The sequence below is a fragment of the Arachis ipaensis genome, chromosome B10 (genome assembly GCF_059453495.1).
Source record: "Arachis ipaensis isolate K30076 ecotype BB chromosome B10, ASM5945349v1, whole genome shotgun sequence".
Classification (NCBI taxonomy): Eukaryota; Viridiplantae; Streptophyta; class Magnoliopsida; order Fabales; family Fabaceae; genus Arachis; species Arachis ipaensis.
The window spans coordinates 77,231,453-77,246,168 of NC_142435.1; the positions used below are offsets into that span (position 1 = coordinate 77,231,453).

The 14,716-nt window shown below is 37.8% G+C and overlaps 1 non-coding gene across 1 annotated transcript; it reads right to left on the reverse strand.

The window, feature by feature from the left end:
* Nucleotides 1-11,919: 11,919 nt before the first annotated feature.
* On the reverse strand, nt 11,920-12,027 carry LOC148580506 (small nucleolar RNA R71). Its single transcript, XR_015899714.1, has one exon. It is a non-coding gene; the product is annotated as a small nucleolar RNA R71 (small nucleolar RNA).
* Nucleotides 12,028-14,716: the final 2,689 nt, after the last annotated feature.

Genomic DNA, 14,716 nt, shown 5'->3' on the forward strand with positions numbered 1-14,716 from the left:
TCTAGATTCTGACAAAGAAAATAAGAAATATTTTAAAAGTAAAAGTAAATTTTTCATAAGGTTTTAATTTGTTAAGAAAGCATATGTGACTACATGCGCCAAAAGCAAACAACTTCATCTCGTGCACTGATGAGCGGATAATTTATACGCTTTTTGGCATTATTTTTACATAGTTTTTAGTATGATTTAGTTAGTTTTTACTATGTTTTGATTAGTTTTTATGCAAAATTCACATTTCTAGACTTTACTATGAGTTTGTGTGTTTTTCTGTGATTTCAGGTATTTTCTGGCTGAAATAGAGGGACCTGAGCAAAATCTGATTCAGAGGCTGAAAAAGGACTGCAGATGCTGTTGGATTCTGACCTCCCTGCACTCGAAATGGATTTTCTGGAGCTACAGGAGTCCAAATGGCGCGCTCTCAATTGCGTTAGAAAGTAGACATCCAGGGCTTTTCAGCAATATTTAATACTCCATACTTTGCCAGAGTTTAGATGGCGCAAATTGGCATTCAACGCCAGCTCTCTACCCTATTCTGGCGTTAAACGCCAGAAACAGGTTACAAGTTGGAGTTAAACGCCCGAAACAGGTTACAACCTGGCGTTTAACTCGAGAAACAGTCTAGGCACGTGTAAAGCTTAAGTCTCAGCCCCAGCACACACCAAGTGGGTCCCAGAAGTGGATTTCTGCACTATCTATCATAGTTTACTCATTTTTTGTAAACCTAGGTTACTAGTTTAGTATTTAAACAACTTTTAGAGATTTATTTTGTATCTCATGACATTTTAGATCTGAACTTTGTACTCTTTGATGGCATGAGTCTCTAAACTCCATTGTTGGGGGTGAAGAGCTCTACTGTGTCCCGATGAATTAATGCAATTATTTCTGTTTTCTATTCAAACACGCTTGTTTCTATCTAAGATGTTCATTCATCACCATTCCCAAACTATGAACACGTGACTGACAACCACCTCCGTTCTACCTTCGATTGAAAGAGTATCTCTTGGATTTCTTAATCGGAATCTTCGTGGTATAAGTTAGAATACATTGGCAGCATTCTTGAGAATCCGGAAAGTCTAAACTTGTCTGTGGTATTCCGAGTAGGATTCAGGGATTGGATGACTGTGATGAGCTTCAAACTCACAAGGGTTGGGCGTAGTGACAGACGCAAAAGGATCAATGGATCCTATTCCAGCATGAGTGAGAACCGACAGATGCTTAGCCGTGCGGTGACAGCGCACCTGGACCATTTTCACTGAGAGGATGGATGGTAGCCATTGACAACGGTAATCCACCAACACACAGCTTGCCATAGGAGGAACCTTGTGTGCGTGAAGAAGAAGACAGGGGGAAAGCAGAGATTCAGAAGACAAAGCATCTCCAAAACTCCAACATATTCTCCATTACTGCATAACAAGTATTTAATTCATGCTCTTTTATTTTTCGCAATCCAAACTAATAATTATAATTGATTTCCTGACTAAGAAATACAAAATAACCATAGCTTGCTTCAAGCCGACAATCTCCGTGGGATCGACCCTTACTCACGTAAGGTATTACTTGGACGACCCAGTGCACTTGCTGGCTAGTGGTACGAGTTGTGAAAAGTGTAATTTACAATTCGTGCAACAAGTTTTTGGTGCCGTTGCCGGGGATTGTTCGAGTTTGGACAACTGACGGTTTATTTTGTTGCTTAGATTAGGAAAAATTTTTCTTTTTGGTCTAGAGTCTTCTATTATTGTTTTTGGTTGAAATTTCTTTTTTTAAATCCTTATTTTCTCTTTTTAAATTTTTCAAAAATTTTATAAACTGATAATTGAGTTTTTCTGTTTGAATTTAGTTTCATATTTTAAGTTTGGTGTCAATTGCATGTTTTTGTTTTCTTTTAAATTTTTGAATTTGTGTTCATTGTTCTTTCTTAATCTTCAAGTTGTTCTTGTTTATTTCCCTTATTTGATCTTTAGTTTTCCTTGTTTTGTGATTTTTCTTGTTTTTCTTGTGCATTTTCGAATTATTAGTATCCAAAAAAAAATTTTTTTTTAAATATTTTATATATTAAATACCTTTATTAAAACACTTTCAATTTATAGCTCAATTGGCTAGAGCGTTGTGCTTATGTTCTTGGTGATTGGGTATCCTCCTTTTAAAACTTTTTCAAAAATAATTTTTCTTTGATTAAATCTTGTGTCAAGTTTCAAGTTTGGTGTTTTCTTGTTAGTTCTTATTTAATTTTCGAAAATTTATTTTTGGTTTTCTAAAAATTTTAAGTTTGGTGTTCTTTTTTATGTTCTTGAGTCCTTTGAGTCTTTGACTTTTTGTTCTTCGTGTTTGTGAGTCTTTCTTGTGTTTTGATCTTAAAATTTTTAAGTTTGGTATTCCTTGGTGTTTTTCCTCCAAATTTTCGAAAATAAGGAGCATTAGATCTAAAAATTTTAAGTCTTGTGTCATTTTATTGTTTTTCTCTTTCCTCATTAAATTCAAAAAATTTTTTCTCTTTATTTTAAATTTAATTTTCAAAAATTACTTTTAAAAATTCAGATTTTTATTTTAAAATCAAATCCTTTCAAAATTTAAAATCTTTTTCAAAAATCATATCCAGAGTTTTTCAAATCTTCTCAATTAAGCAATTATTTTCATTTTCAAATTTATTTTTCCCTTGGTTTTCAAAATTTACATTTTAATTTCTAATTATTTTATTTTATTTTATCTTATTATTTTTATTTATCTTAATAATTTGGTTTGTTCTACTTCAATAAAATAAAAACAAAAATATACCTTCTTTGCAATTCACATCAATTTCATTTTATCCATCATGGATCTAAATGGAAATGAACAGTCCAAAAGGACTCTGGGATCATATGCTAATCCCACTACTGCTGCATATGGGAGTAGTATCTGTATACCCCCCATCAAAGCAGGCAGTTTTGAGCTAAATCCTCAGCTCATTGTCATGGTACAGCAAAACTGCCAGTATTCCGGTCTTCCACAGGAAGAACCTACTGAGTTTCTGGTACAATTCTTGCAAATTGCTGACACAGTACGTGACAAGGAGGTAGATCAGGATGTATACAGACTGTTACTATTTCCATTTGCTGTAAAAGATCAAGCTAGAAGGTGGTTAAATAACCAACCCACAGCAAGCATAAGGACATGGAAACAATTATCAGACAAATTCCTGAATCAATATTTCCCTCCAAAAAGGATGACACAGCTAAGGTTGGACATCCAAGGCTTTAAACAAGAGGATGACGAATCCCTTTATAATGCCTGGGAGAGGTACAGAGGGATGCTAAGGAAATGCCCCTCTGAAATGTTTTCAGAGTGGATGCAATTAGACATCTTCTACTATGGGCTTACAGAAGGAGCTCAGATGTCCTTAGACCACTCAGCTGGTGGATCTATACACATGAGAAAAACTATTGAAGAGGCTCAAGAGCTTATTGATATAGTTGCTAGAAACCAGCATCTGTACATAAGTAATGGGTCCTCCATAAAAGAAGAAGCCAAAGCAGTGTCTACTGAACTTGGACCACCAGAACAAGTTGCTGAACTCAATCAACAATTGTGTTTTCTAACAAAACAGCTAGCAGAATTCAAGGAGATGCTACAAGACATTAAAAATGCTAATAAAAATATCGAAGCACAATTGAATCAGACAAAACAGCAGTTATCAAAGCAGATAACAGAAGAGTGCCAGACAGTTCAATTAAGAAGTGGGAAAACATTAAATACCTCAGTTCAGAGCAGCAGAAAGCCAAGGAAAGAACAACTGACAGAGGATGAAGAAAAAATTATTCAAAATTCCTCTGAGGACAGTAAGAGCCCAAAGAGGAACAATTCTGGCGTTCAAACGCCAGAAACAGGCAAGGAGCTGGCGTCAAATGCCCAATGAAAGCTTAGATCTGGCGTTCAAACGCCAGAAACAGCTAAGAAATCTGGCGTTCAACACCAATCAAACTTCTAACCCTGGCATTCAAATGCCAGTGAGGGATCAGACACACACAAGTGCTGATAACAACTCCTCTAAAAAGGCTTCTCCAACCACCTCTGTAGGAAATAAACCTGCAGCAACCAAGGTTGAGGAATACAAAGCCAAGATGCCTTATCCTAAAAAACTCCGCCAAGAGGAGCAGGATAAGCAATTTGCCCGCTTTGCAGACTATCTCAGGACTCTTGAAATAAAGATTCCGTTTGCAGAGGCACTTGAGCAAATACCCTCTTATGCCAAGTTCATGAAAGAGATCTTGAGTCATAAGAAGGATTGGAGAGAAACTGAAAGAGTTCTCCTCACTGAAGAATGCAGTGCAGTCATTCTGGAAAGCTTCCCAGAAAAGCTTAAAGATCCCGGGAGCTTTATGATACCATGCATATTAGAGGGTAATTGCACCAAGACAGCTTTATGTGATCTTGGGGCAAGCATCAACCTAATACCTGCATCCACTATCAGAAATCTTGGTTTAACTGAAGAAGTCAAACCAACCCGGATATGTCTCCAACTTGCTGATGGCTCCATTAAATACCCATCAGGCGTGATTGGAGACATGATTTTCAGGGTTGGGCCATTCGCCTTTCCCACTGACTTTGTGGTGCTGGAAATGGAGGAGCACAAGAGTGCTACTCTCATTCTAGGAAGACCTTTCCTAGCAACTCGACGAACTCTCATTGATGTCCAAAAGGGGGAAGTAACCCTGAGAGTCAATGAGGATGAGTTTAAGTTAAATGCTGTCAAGGCCATGCAGCATCCAGCCACACCAAAAGACTGCATGAAAGTTGATCTTATTGACTCTTTAGTAGAGGAGATCAGCATGGCTGAGAGTCTCGAATCAGAGCTGGAAGACATCTTTAAAGATGTTTAGCCTGATCTGGAGGATTCAGAGGAATTGAAAGAGCCTCTGAAACTTCCTCAGGAAGAGGAAAAACCTCCTAAACCCGAGCTCAAACCATTACCACCATCCCTGAAATATGCATTTCTGGGAGAAGGTGACACTTTTTCAGTGATCATAAGCTCTGCTTTAAATCCCCTGGAAGAAGAAGCACTACTTCAAGTGCTAAGGACACACAAAACAGCTCTTGGGTGGTCCATAAGTGATCTTAAGGGCATCATCCCAGCAAGATGCATGCACAAGATCCTATTGGAGGACGATGCTAAGCCAGTGGTTCAACCACAGAGGCGGCTAAATCCAGCCATGAAGGAAGTGGTGCAGAAAGAGGTCACCAAGTTACTGGAGGCTGGGATTATTTATCCTATTTCTGATAGCCCCTGGGTGAGCCCTGTCCAAGTTATCCTCAAAAAGGGAGGCATGACAGTGGTTCATAATGAAAAAAATGAACTGGTTCCTACAAGAACAGTTACAGGGTGGCGCATGTGTATTGACTACAGAAGGCTCAATACAGCCACCAGAAAGGATCATTTTCCTTTACCATTCATAGACCAGATGCTAGAAAGACTAGCAGGTCATGATTATTACTACTTTTTGGATGGCTATTCAGGCTACAACCAAATTGCAGTAGATCCCCAGGATCAAGAGAAAATAGTATTCACATGTCCATCTGGAGTATTTGCCTACAGAAGGATGCCATTTGGGCTGTGTAATGCACCTGCAACTTTTCAGAGATGCATGCTCTCTATTTTCTCTGACATGGTGGAAAAATTTCTGGAAGTCTTCATGGATGACTTCTCAGTATATGGAGACTCATTCAGCTCCTGTCTTGATCACCTGACACTGGTTCTGAAAAGATGCCAAGAGACTAACCTGGTTTTAAACTGGGAAAAATGTCACTTTATGGTGACTGAAGGGATTGTCCTTGGGCACAAGATTTTGAACAAGGGAATAGAGGTAGATCAAGCTAAGGTAGAGGTAATTGAAAAATTACCACCACCTACCAATGTTAAGGCAATCAGAAGCTTTCTAGGGCATGCAGGATTCTATAGGAGGTTTATAAAAGATTTTTCAAAAATCGCAAAACCTCTGAGCAACCTGCTAGCTGCTGACACGCCATTTGTGTTTGACATAGAGTGTCTACAGGCGTTTGAAACTCTGAAAGCTAAGCTGGTCACAGCTCCAGTTATTTCTGCACCAAACTGGACATTACCATTCGAACTAATGTGTAATGCCAGTGACCATGCCATTGGTGCAGTATTAGGGCAGAGGCATGACAAGCTTCTGCATGTCATTTATTATGCTGTCTGTGTTTTAAATGATGCCCAAAAAAATTACACAACCACAGAAAAAGAATTGCTTGCAGTGGTTTATGCCATTGATAAGTTTAGATCATACTTAGTAGGATCAAAAGTGATTGTGTACACTGACCATGCTGCTCTTAAATATCTACTTACAAAGCAGGATTCAAAACCCAGACTCATAAGATGGGTGTTGCTTCTGCAAGAGTTTGATATAGAAATAAGAGACAGAAAAGGGACAGAAAACTAAGTGGCTGATCATCTGTCCTGGATAAAACCAGTAGAAGGGGCGTCCTTTCCCTCTATTGAGATCTCTGAAACCTTTCCGGATGAGCATTTGTTCGCCATTCAGGAAACACCATGGTTTGCAGACATTGCAAACTATAAAGCTGCAAGGTTCATACCCAGGGAGTACAGCAGGCAACAAAAGAAAAAATTAATTACTGATGCAAAGTACTACTTGTGGGATGAACCCTATCTCTTTAAGAGATGTGCAGACGGAATAATCCGTAGGTGTGTGCCTAGAGAAGAACCATAGAAGATCTTATGGCATTGCCATGGATCACAATATGGAGGCCACTTCGGAGGTGAGCAAACAGCCACCAAGGTCCTCCAATGTGGCTTCTACTGGCCTACCTTCTATAGAGATTCCCGAGAGTTTGTACGTAACTGTGACAGTTGCCAAAGAGCTGGTAATCTGCCTCATGGTTACACCATGCCTCAACAAGGAATCTTGGAGATTGAGTTGTTTGATGTATGGGGTATTGACTTCATGGGCCCTTTCCCACCATCATACTCAAACACTTATATTTTGGTGGCATTCGACTACGTATCCAAATGGGTAGAGGCCATTACCACACCCACTAATGATACTAGAACAGTGTTGAAGTTCCTCTAGAAATATATCTTCAGCAGGTTTGGTGTCCCTAGAGCACTAATCAGTGATGGGGGCACTCACTTCTGCAATAAACAGCTTTACTCTGCTATGGTTCGGTACAGAATTAGCCACAAGGTGGCAACTCCATATCATCTACAGAAAAACGGGCAAGCTGAAGTCTCTAATAGAAAACTAAAAAGAATCCTGGAACGGACTGTAAGTACCCGTAGACAGGATTGGGCGAGAAGCTTGGATGATGCTCTATGGGCTTATAGAACAGCATTCAAGACTCCTATAGGGACCTCTCCATACCAGCTTGTTTATGGTAAGGCCTGTCATCTGCCCGTGGAACTGGAACATAAGGCCTACTGGGCAACCAGATTCCTAAACTTTGATGCCAGATTAGCTGGAGAAAAAATATTGCTCTAGCTAAATGAGCTAGAGGAATTCAGACTCACTGCTTTCGAAAATGCCAAGCTTTACAAAGAGAAAGCAAAAAGGTGGCATGACAGAAAGCTGTCATCTAGAGTCTTTGAACCAGGATAGAAGGTTCTGCTATTTAACTCTAGACTCCGGCTATTCCCCGGGAAACTGAAATCCCGGTGGAGGGGACCATATGTGATTACAAGTGTGTCACCATATGGCTATGTGGAGCTTCAAGACATTGATTCTAATAAGAAGTTCATTGTTAATGGACAGTGAATCAAGCATTATCTTGAAGGTAATGTTGAGCAAGAATGCTCAAGGCTGAAGCTAGATTAAGAGCTCAGCAAGGTCCAGCTAAAGACAATAAAGAAGCGCTTGCTGGGAGGCAACCCAGCCATTAGCAAAACTTTTTCTGTTATTTTATTTTATTCTATTCTTCATTTTATTTATTTTTAAATTATACAAGATCAATATTAATAATCTTCATGGTAAAGAATCAATTGCATAAGTTCACAGGGTTACAGAAGGATTCAGAGCACAAAACAGGGAAAAGGAGCTCACTGGCAAGAAAACCCCAGTAAGAGGTACAATTGGGCGTTAAACGCCCAAAAGAAGCATCTACTGGGCATTTAACGCCAGTAATGATACCTTTCTGGGTGTTAAACGCCAGAATGGGTACCTGATGAGCGGATAATTTATACGCTTTTTGGCATTATTTTTAGTATGTTTTAAGTAGGATCTAGTAACTTTTAGGGATGTTTTTATTAGTTTTTATGTTAAATTTACATTTCTGGACTTTACTATGAGTTTGTGTGTTTTTCTGTGATTTCAGGTATTTTCTAGCTGAAATTGAGGGACTTGAGCAAAAATCAGATTCAGAGGTTGAAGAAGGACTGCTGATGCTGTTGAATTCTGACCTCCCTACACTCAAAGTAGATTTTCTGGAGCTACAGAACTTCAAATGGCGCGCTCTCAACGGCGTTGGAAAGTAGACATCCAGGGCTTTCCAGAAATATATAATAGTACATACTTTGCCCAAGTTTAGATGATGCAAAAGGGCGTTGAACGCCAGTTCTACGTTGCAGTCTGGAGTTAAACGCCAGAAACACGTCACAAACCAGAGTTGAACGCCAAAAACACGTTACAACTTGGCGTTCAACTCCAAAAGAAGCCTCTGCACGTGTAAACTTCAAGCTCAGCCCAAGCACACACCAAGTGGGCCCCGGAAGTGGATTTATGCATCAATTACTTACTTCTTTAACCCCTAGTAGCTAGTCTAGTATATATAGAACTTTTTATCATTGTATTCACGGTCTTGGTTACTCCGGTTCCCCTCTGGGGCCGAGACCAATGAACTCCATTATCACTTATGTATTTTCAATGGTAGAGTTTCTGCACTCCATAGATTAAGGTGTGGAGCTTTGCTGTTCCTCATGATTTAATGCAAAGTACTACTATTTTTCTATTCAATTCAACTTATTTCGCTTCTAATATATCCATTCGCACCGAAGAACATGATGAATGTGATGATTATGTGACGCTCATCATCATTCTCACTTATGAACGCGTGCCTGACAAACACTTCCGTTATACATGCAAACAAGCTAGAATGAGTATCTCTTAGATATCTAATACAGAGGACCGAGTCCGAGATATTAGAATCTTCGTGGTATAAGTTAGAACCCATGGATGGCCATTCCTGAGATCCGGAAAGTCTAAACCTTGTCTGTGGTATTCCGAGTAGGATCTGGGAAGGGATGGTTGTGACGAACTTCAAACTCGCGAGTGCTGGGCGTAGTGACAGACGCAAAAGGAGGGTGAATCCTATTCCAGTATGATCGAGAACCTTCAGATGATTAGCCGTGCAGTGACAGCGCATTGGACCATTTTCACAGAGAGGATGGGATGTAGCCATTGACAACGGTGATGCCCTACATAAAGCTTTCCATGGAAAGGAGTAGGAATGGTTGGATGAAGACAGCAGGAAAGCAGAGGTTCAGAGGAACGAAAGCATCTCTATACGCTTATCTGAAATTCTCACAAATGAATTACATAAGTATCTCTATCCTAGTTTATGTTTTATTTATCTTTTAATTATTAAAACTCTATAACCTTTTGAATCCGCCTGACTGAGATTTATAAGGTGACCATAGCTTGCTTCAAGCCGACAATCTCCGTGGGATCGACCCTTACTCACGTAAGGTTTATTACTTGGACGACCCAGTGCACTTGCTGGTTAGTTGTGCGAAGTTGTGACAAAGAACTAAGATCATGAACGTGCGTATAAAGTTTTCAGCGCCGTTACCAAGGAATGGAACCGTCACGATTTCTGCGCACCAAGTTTTTGGCACCGTTGCCGGGGATTGTTCGAGTTTGGACAACTGACGGTTCATCTTGTTGCTCAGATTAGGTAATTTTATTTTAATTTTAAGCTTTTTATTTCTTATTTTCGAAAAATACAAAAAAAATATTTTCTTTTTCGTTTTTCCCAATTAATTTTCGAAAAATACAAAAAAATTTACAAAATCATAAAATCAAAAATATTTTTTTGTGTTTCTTGCTTGAGTCTAGAGTCAACTTTTAAGTTTGGTGTCAATTGCATCTTTTTAATTTTCTAAAAATTATTTTCAAAAATTTCATGCATTGCATTCTTCATGATCTTCAAGTTGATCTTGGCCAGTCTTCTTGTTTGATCTTCATATTTTCTTGTTTTGTGTCTTTTCTTGTTTTTCATATGCATTTTCAATTTGTTAATGTATAAAGAATAAAAAATTTTAAGTTTGGTGTCTTGCATATTTTCTTTTCTTGAAAAATTTTCAAAAATAAGTTCTTGATGTTCATCTTGACATTCAAAGTATTCTTGGTGTTCATCTTGACATTCATAGTGTTCTTGCATGCATCACATGTTTTGATCCAAAATTTTCATGCATTGAGTCTTTGGGTTGTTTTTCTCTTTCTTCATTGAAAATTCAAAAATCAAAAAAATATCTTTCTCTTATTTCACTCATAATTTTTGAAAATTTGATTTGATTTAGTCAAAAATTTTTAAAATTTAGTTATTTCTTATGAGTCAAATCAAATTTTCAATTTAAAAATCTTATCTTTTTCAAATCTTTTTCAAAAATCAAATCTTTTTCATTTTTCTTTCATAATTTTTGAAAATTCCAAAATGATTTTCAAAAATCTTTTTCTTATTTTGTTTCATAATTTCAAATCTTTACTAACAATTAATGTGATTGATTCAAAAAAATATTAAGTTTGTTACTTGCCTAGTAAGAAAGGTTCAATCTTTAAACTCTAGAATTATATCTTTTTAGTTTCTTGTTAGTCAAGTAATCAACTTTAATTTTCAAAATCAAATCTTTTTAAATTTCTTTTTCAAATCTTTTTCAAATTAAGTTTCAATCACATCTTTTTCAAAATTTGATTTCAAAATCTTTTTTTTTACTTCTTATCTTTTTCAAAATTTGATTTTCAAATCTTTTTCAATTAACCACTTAACTTTTTGTTTGATTCTTATCTTTTTCAAAACTACCTAACTAACTCTCCACCTTTAATTTTCGAAAACCCCTTCCTCCTTTTTCAAAATTTCATTTTAATTAAATAATTATTTTTAATTTTAATTTAATTCAATTTCAATTTTAATTTTCGAATTTTCAATTTAATTTTTAAATATTCTTATTTTATTTTATTTAAATTTTCAAATTTTTCTCTCTCTCATCTCCTTCAAATTATTTATTTATTTATTTACTAACACTGCTCTTCATCTCAAAATTCGAACCCTCTCTTCCTCTTGGTGTTTGAATTTCTCTTCTTTTATTCTTATCTTCTTCTACTCACATAAAGGAATCTCTATACTGTGACATAGAGGATTCCATATTTTCTTTTGTGTTCTCTTTTTTTTCATATGAGCAGGAACAAGGATAAGAACATTTTTGTTGAAACTGATCCTGAACCTGAAAGGACTCTGAAGAGGAAGCTAAGGGAAGCCAAAGCACAACTCTCTGGAGAAAATCTGACAGAAATTTTTGAAAAAGAAGAAAACATGGCCGAAAATAACAACAATGCAAGGATGATGCTTGGTGACTTTACTGCACCTAATTCCAATTTACATGGAAGGAGCATCTCAATTCCTGCCATTGGAGCAAACAACTTTGAGCTTAAACCTCAATTAGTTTCTCTGATGCAACAGAACTTCAAGTTTCATGGACTTCCATCTGAAGATCCTTTTCAGTTCTTAACTGAATTCTTGCAGATCTGTGATACTGTTAAGACTAATGGAGTAGATCCTGAAGTCTACAGGCTTATGCTTTTCCCGTTTGCTGTAAGAGACAGAGCCAGAATATGGTTGGACTCTCAACCTAAGGATAGCCTGAACTCTTGGGATAAGCTGGTTACGGCTTTCTTAGCCATGTTCTTTCCTCCTCAAAAGCTCAGTAAGCTTAGAGTGGATGTTCAAACATTCAGACAGAAGGAAAGTGAATCCTTCTATGAAGCTTGGGAGAGATACAAGCAACTGACCAAAAAGTGTCCTTCTGATATGCTTTCAGAATGGACCATCCTGGATATATTTTATGATGGTTTATCTGAGCTATCAAAGATGTCATTGGATACTTCTGCAGGTGGATCCATTCACCTAAAGAAAACGCCTGCAGAAGCTTAAGAACTCATTGACATGGTTGCTAATAACCAGTTTATGTACACTTCTGAGAGGAATCCTGTAAGTAATAGGACGCCTCAAAGGAAGGGAGTTCTTGAAATTGATACTCTAAATGCCATATTGGCTTAGGATAAACTATTGACTCAGCAAGTCAATATGATTTCTCAGAGTCTGAATGGAATGCAAGCTGCATCCAACAGTACTCAAGAGGCATCTTCTGAAGAAGAAGCTTATGATCCTGAGAACCCTGCAATAGCAGAGGTAAATTATATGGGTAAACCCTATGGAAACACCTATAATCCCTCATGGAGAAATCACCCAAATCTCTCATGGAAAGATCAACAAAAGCCTCAACAAGGCTTTAATAATGGTGGAACAAATAGGTTTAACAGTAGTAAACCTTTTCCATCATCCACTCAGCAAAAGACAGAGAGTTCTTAGCAGAATCCATCTAGCTTGGCAAATATAGTCTCTGATCTATCTAAGGCCACTATAAGTTTCATGAATGAAACAAGGTCCTCCATTAGAAATTTGGAAGCACAAGTGGGCCAGCTGAGTAAAAGAATCACTGAAACCCCTCCTAGTACACTCCGAAGCAATACAGAAGAGAATCCAAAAGGAGAGTGCAAGGCCATTGAATTGATTACTATGGCTGAACCTGTAAGGGAGGTTAAGGACGTGAATCCCAGTGAGGAAGACCTCCTGGGACATCCAGAGATCAATAAGGAGTTTCCCTCTGAGGAACCAAAGGACTCTGAGGCTCATCTGGAGACCATAGAGATTCCATTGAACCTCCTTATGCCATTCATGAGCTCTGATGAGTATTCTTCTTCTAAAGAGAATGAAGATGTTACTGAAGAGCAAGTTGCCAAGTACCTTGGTGCAATCATGAAGCTGAATGCCAAATTATTTGGTAATGAGACTTGGGAAGATGAACCTCCCTTGCTCATCAATGAACTAAGTGATCTGGATCAACTGACATTGCCTCAGAAGAAACAGGATCCTGGAAGGTTCTTAATACCTTGTACCATAGGCACCATAACCTTTGAGAAGGCTCTGTGTGACCTTGGGTCAGGGATAAACCTCATGCCCCTCTCTGTAATGGAGAAACTGGGAATCTTTGAGGTGCAAGCTGCCAGAATCTCATTAGAGATGGCAAACAACTCAATAAAACAGGCTTATGGACAAGTAGAGGACGTGCTAGTAAAGGTTGCAGGCCTTTACATCCCTGCTGATTTCATAATCCTAGATACTGGGAAGGATTAGGATTAATGCATCATCCTTGGAAGACCTTTTCTAGCCACAGCAGGAGCTGTGATAGATGTTAACAGAGGTGAATTAGTCCTTCAATTGAATGGGGACTCCTTTGTGTTTAAAGCACAAGGTTATCATCCTATAAACATGGAAAAGAGGCACGATAAGCTTCTCTTAGTATAGTGTCAAATAAAGCCCTGATGGGAAGCAGAAGCTGGTGAATTAAAAATTTATTAAAATGGTTACATTGCGAGTATAGTTCTTAACTCACCGAAAATCTGCCTATGAATTTAGAAATATGTCACAGAGAGTTTAAATTAAAATTACTGGGAGTTTTAAGTCCCAGGTCGTCTCCCAACGAGTTGCAGAAAAGTGTGCTGTTTTATTAATCAGATGTTCCAAGAAGTTGAGCTAAGTAAATTGGAATTTAAATTAAGGAATTTTAAATAATATAAATAAAAGCCTTGATTGGGAATTGATTAGTTAGAATCTCTATCATTGATGGTGTGATTTTTAAGATTGATTTATAATTAACAGTTACTCTGTTTGGTTATCCTTTACTAGGTAAGGGAAAGTCAAACAAGTTGGACTGCCAGATATATTCACGAGTTACAACCCACTTAGTTCAAAGGGATTGGCGTTGGTGACAGGATAGCAATCCAACATTTAACCCAACTATAAATTTCTCCTTCAATCCTTCCAACTCAAGAATTCCTTTTAATCAACTCCCTATCAAGTAATGAAACTACTCACGTATTGTAAATAAAGAATCCATGGTATATGAAAGGGAATTAAAAGAAGACATGATTATTGGAATTGAAATTAAATTAAAGAGAAATAATCCTTGCATTAATAAATCATAAAAGTATCTGAATGACAAAATTGAACATAACAAAGAACATGGAAGAATAAAACCAAGTTAAGAGAACAAACTAGAATGATGATGTCTTGATGAGGAAATAACTCTTCTCAATGTTCCAATGCTAAGATCAATTGAAAATTAAAATTCTAAAAACTAGAGAGAAAAACCTAAGAGGGTGAAAAAACTCGATCAAAAACTACTGAATGAATGTGTGTGTTGTTTCTGCATATTCTCTGACTCTAGTCTGCTGTTCCGGGCCAAAAACTAGGCCGAAATAAGGTCCAAAATCGCCCCCATCGAATTCTGCAGATCGCACATGTCACGCGATTGCGTCGTCCATGTGAGCGCGTCGCTTGCGCTTTTTCCTCGCCACGCGTTCGCGTCGTCCACGCTACCGCGTCGCTTGCGCTTTCCAATCCGCGCGGCCGCGCAAGCCATGCGGCCGCGTCGCTGCGATTT